Source organism: Mirounga angustirostris, unplaced genomic scaffold (assembly GCF_029215605.1).
Source record: "Mirounga angustirostris isolate CCGP_5_RB_7025 unplaced genomic scaffold, mMirAng1.0.hap1 SCAF_2, whole genome shotgun sequence".
Classification (NCBI taxonomy): domain Eukaryota; kingdom Metazoa; phylum Chordata; class Mammalia; order Carnivora; family Phocidae; genus Mirounga; species Mirounga angustirostris.
The window spans coordinates 130,375,739-130,390,204 of NW_026991710.1; positions in this window are offsets into that span (position 1 = coordinate 130,375,739).

Here is a 14,466-nt window from a genome sequence, read left to right on the forward strand (position 1 = left end):
CTTAATAAATGTCAGTTTTCTTTTCAAGGTATACATTTCATTAGGCCTGAGTGCCTCTGTTAAATGGACTGCTTTTTTTTTTTTATCCTTAGTATCATCCAAAAAAAAATTAACCTTAATATCATCCAATTCTACTTTTTCCCTTATTATGATTGTCTACAGTACTGTTCTCCAATGTGTCCTCCATGGGCCACTTGCATCAGAATCACCCAGGAAATGTGTTGAAATTGCAGATTCCTGGACAACATTCCACATACAGTGGAGCTGGGATTCCTAGTCGGCTATCACAACAGCATTGTTCCTCTCCTCTTCAGTAACATGATCCTTATTTAGTTGGGGCTAGCAAAACACCTATTAAAATACATTTCCTGTCTGCCATTTCCACGGGACAATGTTCTGACCAATCTAATGAAGACAGATGTGCTGTGTAGCATTTCCAGGAAGGTACCTTGAAAGGGAAGGAGTGCTCTTTTTCTTTTCCATTTCTCTCACTGCCAGCCTGGAAGTGGACATAATGGTTTGAGGGCCAGCAGGTGTTCTGGGTCATGAGGTGACTCTATGGATGGGAGCCAGGCACCTAAAATGGTGAAGCAGGAAGAAAGAACCATGAGTCCCTGTGATGACCAAAGGACTGTGTTCCTTCAGAGCAAATAAGCTGTTAATGTATTCAGACAGTTGGAATTATTTTAGAATGTTCTGTTCTGTGCAGTTGACCTAATTGCTGTTGCTAAATTTGCTGATTCAAAATCTTGGCAGGCATCTTGAATATCCGCATTTTTAATGACCCTCCCCCAAGACAATTCTTAAACACAGTTGAATTTAAGAATCACTGCCATGATATATAAGGTCCATCAATAGTTTTACAATTACCTCTTGGACCAACCAGACAGGAATGGTGTACATAACACCTTTGCTCTTATCGTTCAGGGTTTAGTACTCTGACAAATACTGGAGATGGTCCATCAAAGCCTACAGAATGAATATTGTCTTCTGTTTCACCCCTAATTTTCTTCCTTTAGCTACCAGAGAAAATACTTCTTTACTGTGGAAATACTTAAGAAATACTTGGAGGTCAAATCTTTTTCTACTGCTTTGAAAGTCCGAAATATACTACCTCACTGCCACACAGTGAGGACCAGCTTTGCAGTGACAAGTTTCTCGGCGTCGTGCCTCTTCTGCCCCTGGAGTCCTTTCCAGAACTTGTTCCCAGGATAGCACGAGCCCGGTGATCCTACTTAGTCCTTCAGTGAGGCCAGCCCCATGAGGAGTAAATCCAGTTCTAAACACAAAGCAGTTAAATGCTTACCGTATTGCTTTAGTGATCTATATCTTTATATAGACACACACATCATTTTATGAACAAAATAAACTTACAAGTTCCTGGGCATTCTATGGCCTCCTATATTATGGTAACTATTAACTGTGATAATCACCCTAGTGAAAAATGCCAGTTATTTGAATGAGAAGTTATGTCTTTCGTTTAGAACTGTGGTGCTAGGGGGTCAAGGATGATGCATGTTAATGACCTACGGGATTCTCACCAAGATTTTTGGAAATAATCCACCTCATGCTTCAAGACATTGATTATCCAACGTTTCTAAAAGGGTGTAAAAAATCCAGCTTTTTGTTTGTATTTCCATATTCCCTCGGACACTGAATCTGTCAACTTACCCAAGTTATTATCTTTTCTTTTTGCTCTGTGAGCATTGGAATATGCTACTGAGATCTAGTGCCAGAGATTTCATAATTATTATCACAAGGCAATGCTTGACGATAAAGTGGTTGTTAAATTCTTATCTCTACATATCAGGAACACTGAAGTTAAAAAAAAAGTGGGGGGGGGGGGCGTGTGCCTGGCTGGCTCAGTTGGCAGAGCATGTGACTCTTGATCTCAAGGTCATGAGTTCGAGCCCTATTTTGGGGGTAGAGATTACTTAAAAAAATAAATAAAACTTTAAAAAAGAAGAACAACTAAACTTTCTAAGCTTTGGTTTTCTTCCCTGATGAAACAGAGATAAAAATAGTACTTTTACATCAAATTGTAGTGAAGAATAAGTAAGATAACACATTTAAAGTTCTGAGCACAGTGCCAAAACAATGTAAGTGCTCAGTAAATGTTAGCTGTGATTGGTAAATTTTCCTTCTATTAAATGTTTCAGCTTCATTGTGTGTTTCTGACTAGATGATAAAACATCTGTGAGACTTTATTAAATACATTCTCTTAAACCTCTTCTCTGAAGTTTCTAATAAGGGAAAACCAAAATCACTTTCCTTGAATGCAGACATTTTCCAGATCCTGCTTCTAACATTTCCAAAATTAATAACAGAATGGTGACCTAATATTGCCTATGTTCCTGGGAGAACATGGGAACAATTTTTGGAAGAGTTAGTGTTACATCATTTCATTCATTCAAATTCTATTGGAAAGAATAGAACCCCTACAGTGACACTGGGATGCAGAAAAATGGCAGCCCCTAGTGGGAGGAGTGTATCAGGGTGGTACTGGCTGCAGTGAAGAGGGGGTCCTGGAGTTCTCCCTGCTTCCTCCTTTACTCTGGGAGCCTCTGGCCAGCTGCCAACCCCCTAAACTCACCAGCAAGGATACAATATAGGGACTGGGCCTCAGTTCACATTACTAATGAAGAGCGTCAACGTGACCCTGAGCTCACAAGGAACATTAGAGAGCTGAGGAGCACAACAGCGACCAAAGAACTGGACAAGCTGTAGTGGATGAAGTTACATTAATGAAATAGCTGTCAAATTTAAAATAAGCATCATACATATTCCCTAAGAAATAAGGGAGGCTAATGGTAACGTGAAGCAAGAACTAGTACTTATGAAGAAAAAAACAAAAATAGTGAAGTATGAAAAACATGAGCTAAAATAAAAATTTAATAGGAGAGATAAATAGCACAATGTGTATAACCAAAAATTAACAAGAAGCTGGATAAAACAGGTCAAAAAACTCTACCCGCAGCATTAGGGATAAATAAAGACAAGCTTCAAGGCATATTTTAAATAAATTTAAATAAATTTTAAATAAAAATGTGAACTCTGGATCTAGACGCAGAGGTTCAAATCTCAGCTCTGCCACTTACTGGCTGAATGACCCTGAGCAATCACTTAATTGTAACCATTTTCTCATCTGTAAAATGGATAGAGTAATAGGACCTACCCTATAGATTTGTAGTGAAGATTAAATTAGTTAATATATGCAAAATGGACAGAAGAGTCTTCGGCACATAGCAAATGCTACATAAATATAAATTATTATTATTATTATTATTATTATTATTATTATTATTAAGGGATAGGATGTATAAAAGAACAATTTTAAATGTAGGAGAGAAGTACATTCAATTAATAGGAATCCTTGAAGAGAAAAACAATTAGGTGGAAAAAAGAAAATGTTTGAGGAAAAGCCTACGACTATTCCAGAATGAAAGAAAGATGAAATATCTCTGAGTGAAGGAGCTCAGAGAGAGCTAAACAAAATGGATGAGAAAAAAATATATACGTAGAGGGGCACCTGGGTGGCTCAGTCAGTTAAGCGGCTGCCTTCGGCTCAGGTCATGATTCCCGGGTCCTGGGATCGAGCCCCGCATCGGGATCCCTGCTTAGTGGGGAGCCTGCTTCTCCCTCTCCCTCTGCCCCATCCCCTGCTCATTCTCTTTCTCTCTCTCTCTGTCTCAAATAAATAAATAAAATATTTTAAAAAAACTATATGTAGACACATTATGATAAAATTTAAGGTCAAAGAAAGAAATTATAAATGCTTCCAGAAAGAAAGAATAGAACACCTTCAAAAGAACAAGACTGACATCAGACATCTCCACAATAACACTGGATACAAGAAGAAAACAAAGTACTATTTCAAGGTGTTGAAATACGAGAGCTGAGAAAGTAAAATTTTACATCCAGGAAAACTATTATTTAAATATGATGGAGCAAGAACGATGGTGTCAGGCATTCAGGGCTCAGAAAGATTGTATTCAAAGGACAACTCTGAAAAGACTGTTGGAGGAAATACCCTAAGAAAAAAAAGAAATTAATCTAACCAGTCACCATAAGATATATGGGAATAATGGGTGAATAAATAACTTATTAAATAATTGATAAGAAAAGGAATGTGTGTATGTGTGCATGTGTACACATGTCTGATAATCCAAAGTGAAAATTCCATGTAACAGCAACAAAGCATGTGTGTGTGGTTTGGCTGGGGAGCAGGTAAAGAAAAGAGGGAGCTGAGAGAGTTCTAGAGTCCTTGCCTTAATCATAGAAAAAATAAAAATGTTGATGAGTATAGGTCTTAGTTAAGTTAGGCATAGAGAATGTATAATATTCACATCAACAGAAAAATAATCTATAGTAGAAGTTGGGGAAGGGAAAGAAAAAAAGAACCCCATCCTTTTCTTGTCCATCATGTTAAATCCCTACTTCCTTTATTCTTAATTTCACCATGCACAAGTTGCCAACCTCATTAGTAGTTAACAATTGGTCACATACTCAATTTGGTTATTCCCTTGTCGCTGCAAAAGGCAGATAAAATGAGGCTAAATTATATGCCAATAGACCTAAAACCTCATCAATTCAGAGCTACACTTTGTATTCCTTGACACTACTAACGGGATGGGTTAAGGCTTAATTCTGCAAGAATTTAAGAAAACTAGTCGTGTATTCAAGATTACAAGGGAGCATATTTAAATTGCTTGAGACAATCATTTTAAGGATCCCAAATACTTCTTCTTTTTTTTTTTTTTAAGATTTTATTTTATTTTTTTGAGAGAGAATGAGAGAGAGCACATGAGAGGGGGGAAGGTCAGAGGGAGAAGCAGACTCCCCGCCGAGCAGGGAGCCCGATGCGGGACTCGATCCAGGGACTCGATCCAGGGACTCGATCCAGGGACTCGATCCAGGGACTCGATCCAGGGACTCGATCCAGGGACTCGATCCCGGGACTCGATCCCGGGACTCCAGGATCATGACCTGAGCCGAAGGCAGTCGCTTAACCAACTGAGCCACCCAGGCGCCCAGGATCCCAAATACTTCTAAAGCAGTCATTTACTCACACCCATTTACTTGCAAATACGCTAAGGTAAATAAATCACTCTTATGTATTCATTAAGTCGGTTCTCAAAAGAATTCTTTCAGTCGGTATTTTATGCTCAAGTTTCTGTTATTAAAATAATAAATGCTTATTGTCAGTCTGGACATGTAAAACATTTGAATTTTTCTTAAATTAAGCTAAAAGCTCTTTCCCCTCTTTTGATCTGAATTAAAGAGGTAAATTTCTACTGTAAAGAGGAATCCAGCATTAAATATTTACTAAGTGCAACATAACACTCTAGCTGACCTCGTGTTAATCTTATTTGACAGCGTAGACTTCATAATAAGAAGCCGACCCATCCATAGTGATTCTACTCCTCAGAGTAAGCAGTATCTAGATTTTTTTTAACTTTACATTTATCAGGAGGGTGTGTTCAGACAAGACAAATGGTGCATAATCAAGTAACAGATTCCTTATTAAAACTAAATGCAACACATATTTCTTTGGCGGGTTACTAAGTTATCTCTCTTTTCTTCTGTGGCAGATGAAGGCTAATTTTACTGAATGATTGATCTATATAATTGCCTTGGTCACAGTGTACGCACAAAGGAGGGGAAGGTTAATTTCTTGGTCTCTTCTTGGACAGATAGCTTCGATGAGCTTCGATGAGCTCCTCCTGGCCTGAAGTGACTCCTCAGGGCACTGGGTGCTTCCTTGGCCTACCTCTGCGGGTCTCAGCCTGGTCAGCCAAGAGCTTCTTGTGGGCTTCTTCAACCCTCAGCTAGTGACATGTTGCGTGAGAATCCACCTGCTCTTGGACATGCTCCCCTTGGACTGCTAAGTACAGGCTGTTACACAGGTGACCACCAACCTTAAGATTTGTAGTGCCTTCTGAGCAGCTGGTAGAGAGTTCTCATTCTCCTCATCCAGGTAACCTTCTCGGCATTCGAGCACCAGCAGTACCCTTTGGCTTATCTATGCCCAGATGCCTGCCCTTTTCTGGCATTAAGCCCAGGAACGGGCAGTCACAGGCTTGCACGTGATCAGCTTCCAGATCTGCCAACCGGAGTTGGTATTGACTATTTCAATGGTCTTATTGGAGTCCAGTCAGATCCTCTTCTTGCCATAACGGAGGATGCTGGAAGCCAGCCTCTTCTGAACCCCAGACATACTCAATGGCTGCCACCACAGTGCAGGAAGAAAAATAAATTATCTGATTTTTTTTCCTTAAAAATCACATTATCTTTTTTCTTTTAACAAAAGAATTATATTACATGTACACTATAGCAGAATAAAATGAATATAGTTTTTTTATTATGTTATGTTAATCACCATACATTACATCCTTAGTTTTGGATGCAGTGTTCCATGATCCATTGTTTGCGTATAACACCCAGTGCTCCATGCAGTACGTGCCCTCTTTAATACCCATCACCGGGCTGACCCATCCTCCCACCCCCCTCCTCTCTAGAACCCTCAGTTTGTTTCTCAGAGTCCATAGCCTCTCATGGCTTGTCTCCCCCTTCCATTTCCCCCCCTTCATTCTTCCTCTCCTGCTATCTTCTTCTTTTTTTTTAACATTCTGTTAATATTACATAAGAATATTCTACTTTTAATAAAAATGGGACTCTCCTTTTGCCATTAAAATCATAAGCAGTGTTTTCCACCTCTTAGATATTCTTCCATAACAGAATTTTTAGTGACTATCAAACACACCACCATATGGATGTTTTACAATTTATTTATTCAATCCTTGGATTTTGGACATTTTGCTAGCTGTGTAACCTCTCTTTTCTTCATTTGTACAATGAGATCAATAATAATGCCAACTTTAAGGGTTGTCAAGAGAATTAAAGGAATGAACACATGCAAAATCTTCAGAACCATGCTGACTGATATTCCTCTTTTAGACCACGACCACCATCAAAGCAAGGATCTTGTCTGCCTTTTTCAGTTTTGTTTCTTGAGGGTCGAATATCAATTTGGTACATAGGAGGTGTTCAATAAATGCAAATAGTAGTGTTAGTCTTGGTAGTACCGGAGGTAGAATTAAATTCTCAATAAATAGTTGTTGAATAAAGTAATTAACATCCTTTTACTGATATACTGATAGAGAACTACTTTAAACAACTAACACACTAGGAAATCTATAATAAATTTCAGAATAAGACATTTTGTTTTTAAATGCTAAGACCTTTTCATTGTCATCCGGAAATTTAGTGAGGCTAAATTTACAGTCATTGGAGTAGCATTTTCCAACAATATGAACCTGTTTGGTAATTAAATAAGTTTGTTAAGGGGCGCCTGGGTGGCTTAGTCAGTTAAGCGACTGCCTTCGGCTCAGGTCATGATCCTGGAGTCCCAGGATCGAGTCCCACATGGGGCTCCCTGCTCAGCGAGGAGCCTGCTTCTCTCTCTGACCCTCCCCTCTCTCATGTGCCCTCTCTCTCTCTGTCAGTCTCTCTCAAATAAATAAAATCTTTAGAAAAAATAAGTTTGTTAAACCTTGGGTTAAACAGAAGTTAACAGTTATCTTTACCATAGGACATTTCCGAACTTCTAATAAGCTCCTAGACAATAAGCATTCTTAAGAAGGGCGATGTATTGGGAATGGTGTTTTTCAAATTAATTTGATCACATTATTATTTTTTCATGGCGCATTTTCTAGTTCAAGCATTGTACTGAACACAGTTTGTGAATTCAAAGATACTGTTTTTGAAATGTGGGTATCTCTACTTAGTAAACAAGAAGGCATACAGGATGTCACCTTGAGAGAGGAAAGGGACAGATCTGAGGTGGATGCTATCTATACTAAACACTTTATATTTACCATGTATGGCAGTCACTGATTTTGCTGCTCAGCGAAAATGCAGGTGCTCACGTTCTGAGTCCCTAGCATTATACCTCTTAGGCCCCTTTGTGAGTGGCACCATGTCACCAGTCGCAGCTAATGCAATGTGACTGGAAGGCTATGTGTCAGTCTGACATCTGGCATGCAATTAATTGCCTGGTGAGATGGTCCTTTCCCTCTGCCATGGCAGCCTGCAATGTAATAGCTAGCCGTTCGCCATCAGTCCGGGCTCTTGAGTAAAGGGCTGCAGAATGACTGCATGGGAACCACACCACAGCTAGTGTAGCTCAAGAGAGAAATAAACCTCTGTTACTTTCAGCTGAGATCCGTGGGATTGTATATTACTGCAGTATAACCTAGTTCATCCTGACTGATAGAGTATCTTATTTCATCTAGACTACCAACATCCAAGGCGGCCAGGATTGCTGTATGCGTAATTGATATGTAGATGGAGACTTTGGGAGGCTAAATTGTTTGTGTCCAAACTTAACACAGCCAGCAGTTGAACTATGAGTCATTCCAAAGCCCGCTGTATTTCCGCTTTATTACTGTAACTAAAAAAATATCTTAAAACACAGCTCATTAGACTTCCTAAGTGCTTAGAGAACAGTAGGCGGTAGACAAATATTTGTTGAACAGTGTTGCTCATGTCCTTGAACTACTCTTGCAGTGATGCTTGTGGTGGGAGTCCTCTATTGGGCCAGCCAAGTCTACGTCCAGAGGCCAAAGAGAAGGCTGACTGTAAAATTTCCCTTGGGGTTTACAGGAATTTAAGCTTCACTGTAATTTCAAATCCAGGGATAAATAAACAGAGCAGCTTAAGTTGTGCGAAAGCTAATTTTGGAGTCCCGTTTCTATCAGTTTCAAAATACTTCAGTGATAACTTCTCTAAACCCTGACATTATGAAAATCATTTCACTCATATTTTGAAAATAAGTACTTTAGTTTTTCTATAGAGGCAGGGAGATGGAGATAATGTCTATGAACATTTTAGGAATTTGGGAAATCACATAGGAATTATACTTTCCTTTCATTCAGTCACTTTAAGCATTCAAATTTGAGAAGAAATTAGCTGCCTCTAATTTTTAAACTTTTATTCATTCCTTTGTGTCATTTGACAAATAATTGTTAGGGGCACTGTGCTAAGCACTGGAGATGGGGCAAGGAATAAAATAGTCAAAAATCTCTGCTTTCCTGAATCCTATATTTTAGGAGGAGAGACAGATAATGGTAAGATAAAATATGGAGAGGTAGATGGCGAGAAGCACTGTGGAGAAAAATTAAGCAGAGATAGATACAGCTTGTATGTGTGATGAGGAAGAAGAATGTAATTTACATAGTATAGCCTTGGAGGGTCTTACTGAGAAAGGGGAATTTGAATAAAGCCTTAAAGAAGATGAAATAGCCCTCTACTTGGCCATGTATAGGAAGCACATTCCAGGAATATGGACTAGCAAGAGTAATGGCCCTGAGGCAGAAGTTTTCCTCGTATAATCAAGAACAATCAGGAAGTCAGTGTGGCTGTAGTAAAGTGAAGGCAAGGACATATTTCTGTCTTGTTCACCATGAATCCCCACCCTAGCAACTGGCATTATGCCTGACACGTAGTAGGCACTCCATAAACGTATGTCGAATAAATGAACCTATCAATGGGCAAAGGGAATAAATGGGAGGCCAAAGGAGATTCAATTTTTATCATACGTGTGCATATGTATACACTTTTTTTTTTTTTAATAAAAGAAGAATTAAAGCAAAGATGACTGGATGTTAACAGCAATCAATTCTGAGTTGTGAGAAAGTACATTGCACTTAATTTGTTAAATGTCTATTTTTTTTTTTTAAAGATTTTATTTATTTATTTGACAGAGAGAGACACAGCGAGAGAGGGAACACAAGCAGGGGGAGTGGGAGAGGGAGGAGCAGGCTTCCTGCTGAGCAGAGAGCCTGATGCGGGGCTCGATCCCAGGACCCTGGGATCATGACCTGAGCCGAAGGCAGATGCTTAACAACTGAGCCACCCAGGCGCCCCGTTAAATGTCTATTTTTAAACTGCTAAAATTACAATAACACACAACCAACAATACAAAAGATGACACTTAAAAATCTCACGTCCCACAAATGAAATGGGCCCTACAGGTCTCTCACTTGTTCCCTCCTCTTATATGACCCACCTGTGAGACAGTTGGTGTTTTGTCCATTGGACAACCATGAAAACTGAAGCTCAGAGATGTTGAGTTGACCAAGGCCATATACAACTGGAAAAAGAAGAGCTGAAATTGGCATATAGATTTTTTGGCTCTAATTCCAGTGTTTTCTTTCTTTCTTTGTTTTTTAAACCATCCTACATATGAGATGTATATAAAAACAGGCTTTTCTACAAAGATAAACTAAGATATATATTTAACTGTTGCATGTAATAAATAAGTAGTGAGAAAAACAAACCTGTGTAAAATTTTAATATGATTTGATGCTATTAATATTTGTTCTTAAAACAAAGCAGTCATTATGAATTTAGACCTTATGGTCATTCTACACCTATTCCTTCTTTACTTCTCCACATCTAGCTAATTGATGTATATATTACTCAGCCACTTCCCAGCCCTCTAAACACATACTACAGACTTGCTGTGTCTCTTAGTTATTGTAGTACTAAAGCCCTATCTTTGGGTTACACAGGGCTGCTGGACTGAACCAAAGAAGCAGTTCTAACCCAGTCTGGTTAGCCTGCCTCGTATATACAGGACAGTCCTGATGAAAATCAGAATTACACATCATAGTTCTTTCCACAGTTTACATTTAAATATATTATTTCGACAGAACAAGATTCGGGGTTTTGTTTTTGTTTTTGTTTTTTAACTTGCAAGGGCTTAGTAATTCAGTGGTGCTAAAATGTGGGTTGAGATGAAAAGGGAAAGTATCCCATTTATTAAGAATGAGGATTGTAATGGAATAAGTAAACGTTGGCGAAACTTAAAAGGTCAGTGATTTCAAGGATGCCCTAGAGGTTGTACATATAAGCAGATCAATGCAAATTAAAACAAATATAATGATTTATTAGAAAGATCTGATGCTTTAATTTAAAACACTGACCGGCTGGATTGTGGATTGTAATGGTATTCTACTTCCCCCTTAGAGTTCCATGGACTCTATTCCCTGCATTTGAGAAAATGCAAAAACGTTCTCCTAGGCAAAGAGAGGGAGTCTCCCTCTGCTTCTTTTGCTAAGACAATAACTGAGTTAGATAGACATAGCTGGAGTCACCTTGGGAGGGCACCACCCATGCAGCGTGAAGAAAGAAATGTCAATACCCAAGAAACTGCTTTGCTTCACACATCCTTTATGGCCAGGTGTATTAATATCCCTGAGCCAAAGCTGACCCTCTTGTCCTCAGCCAAAATAATTTTCTTCATTGAATATATTTATGATGGGGTTTGTTAAACCACTGTAGAATTTAAAGCACAATTTAAAAGTTCTGTGAGAGCCAGGTTTTAAGACTGAAAGTCAGAAGAGAAGCTGGAGATCCCGTATTGCCACGAACTGGCTCTGTGATTTGGGGCAAGCCATTCTGGCTCTCCTCGCTGAACAACTGCTAGGGTGTCGGTCAGCTGTAGTTCCACAGTAATTTGTTACCTAAGAAAGCTTCTCCAGTGAGATAAGACAGGAAAGAGTTCATCATACTCTCTCCCCAACCAAGTGTTTACATTTTTAATCAGAAAGTTAATTTTTAGGGGCGCCTGGGTGGCTCAGTCGTTAAGCGTCTGCCTTCGGCTCAGGTCGTGATCCCAGGGTCCTGGGATCGAGCCCCGAGTCGGGCTCCCTGCTCGGCGGGAAGCCTGCTTCTCCCTCTCACACTCCCCTTGCTTGTGTTCCCTCTCTCGCTGCCTCTCTCTTTGTCAAATAAATAAATAAAATCTAAAAAAAAAAAAAAAAAAAAAAAAGAAAGTTAATTTTTAGTGGTGCCTGGGTGGCCCAGGCGGTTAAGCATCGACTCTTGATCTCAGCTCAGGTTTTGATTCCGGGGTCATGAGTCCAAGCCCAGGGTCATGAGCTGCAGCCCGGGGTTGGGCTCCGCATTGGGCTTTGCATTGGGTGTGGAGCCTACTTAAAAAGAGAGAGAGAGAGAGAAAGTTATTTTTTACATATGCTAGTTATTTCATATGAGTTAAGTCTATGTTTCTTAAAGGTGGGAAAAGATGATTTTTATGGGATTGTCAAGCACTATTTCTAATATTGTAGTTGATTAAAAAAATAACAATTGGATGACTGGATCTTGATGTTAACTAACAATTAATACCAATCAGCAAAAGTTGGCTTTACTGCTGCTTCCTTTAGTTAGCACCTATGTTAACTGAGGCCTTAGTTACAGGTTTGGTCCCTGTAGAGACCATTAATTTATGTACAAAGATCTCTATTTCTAATTTGTTGCCTTGGGAAGATAGGTTGTTAATCACGGGAGGTACACTGACTGAATGTAAAGATGGCTCGGGATAGCCTATCACACAATTGGAAAAAGCACCTATTCCACCTTATAATCATCTTGGTGCTGACATTTACACCCCGGAGACATCAAAAGTTCAAATTAATCTGTTAAGCAGAAAGTATCAAATGAGGGTCAGTGAATTAAAATACACATATTTACTCTGAGACTTCTTTTTTTTAAAAGCTCCCATACTTCTGAAAGCATTTTGAGATATCATCTAGACTGGAGAGTCACCAGATTAAAGGATGGTCTTTAGCTTCCAAGCTGTGTCCTGTAGAAAGATCATTAATTCTATAAACACGCAAACAGTTGCTATGTTCCTGGTGGATCTGTACTAACACTGCCAGATACAGAGGGAGGAAGCTCTAACACTATACGATGCTCTTTTTTGTATGAAACTATTCACCATTTCTTTTGTTAGGACTAAGTTGCACTTTTTTTTTTTAAGATTTTATTCATTTATTTGACAGAGGGAGACACAGCGACTGAGAGAGCACAAGCAGGGGGAGCGGGAGAGGGAGAAGCAGGCTTCCTGCTGAGCAGGGAGCCCCACGCGGGGCTCGATCCCAGGACGCTGGGATCATGACCTGAGCCAAAGGCAGACGCTTAACGACTGAGCCGGCCAAGCGCCCCAGGACTAAGTTGGATTTTAAACATTTATATAGACTTCCTTTTGTTTTTCTTCCTTTTTGGGGGGTTTGTCTTTTACAGAAGGTATATGAAGATATTTATTCTGAAAAATTGCATTTCATATGAGAAAAAACACATTTACATGATATCTAGACTACTTGAACCAACTATATTTTTTACATCCCTTTCAATTTTTATTGATAACTTTTCTTCCCAGGTCCCATAGTCATGGAGAGAGCTGCCTTTCTATTTTCTTCCCTTACCAACAAGTATCCAAATTTAAGCTTCTTTTCAGTAAAAAAAAAAATACCTCCATATCACTTATCTTCATTCTTCCTATTAATTTGGATCTCCTTTCCCCATAAACTTGCAAACTTATAACAAACCCTAATTTGGAATTTATTCCTGAAAAAGAATTCTAGTTGGTAAAGGTATTTAAGAGGCTCTTTTCTAGGAGCCTTGAGAAATAAAAGTCATTCCTTTATTTTTATATACAGAGAATATAGTTTTTATAGCATTTGAAAAATACATCTATTAATAGATTTTGGATAGTAAAAAAATTTAGAAGAAATCTGACCAAAAGGACATACAATGTAAGTACTGCAAGGGTCTTTAAATAGCATTGTCTTCATCTAAGCAACGTTCTATGGCCTGGCTAATGCCAGTTGAGAAGCCTTTGTTTATTTGGTTTTCTTTATATGGGGGTGGGGGAGGGTGTCTGGTGGAAGTTAAAAAGGAAGATAGAAATGTAAAATAACCCTTCAGGCCACTTCCAGGAACTATCTTTTGCACCTCACAAGGTGACATCTCCACCTAGTGAGGTTTTAAGGATCTTACAGCAACTCCTAGAAATACTTTAACTGTTAGAACAAGTCCTAGAAATAGTTTAGTCACTAATGGTACTCAATATGATAGAGCTTGCCACCTTTGCAGTTCTTGAGGTAGAGAATTGACGTGTTAAAAAAACAAAACAAAATAACAGCCAAGTAGTTACATTCTATGCCTAGATTTTCTAGTTGTTTTATATTTCATTATCATTTATATAGGCATATAGTCTATATATGTGAGATTGGTGGTATTCATGGACTGAAGGGCAGACAGTTTAGGAAGATATTTGTTAAACTTCTACTTAACATGCTCTGGGCATTATGCCACTTGTTTCTCTGGACACATTTTGAGACAGTATAGCATAGTGGTTATGTTTGCAGGGTTCTGAGGAGAAATAAACTTACTTGCTGTATGACCTTGAACAAACTACTCAAGCTCTCTGGCTGTCTTCATCTGACACGTGCAGCTACATGGGGCAAGTACCTTTGCCAACGTTATTGTGAGAATTAAATGAACTAATATGTGAAAATACCTTATAGTTGTTTCTGGCACATAACCAAGTGCTCAGTATTTGTTAACATTATTTATCATTAATCCTCCCAATCCCTGGGACACCTGGGTGGCTCAGTT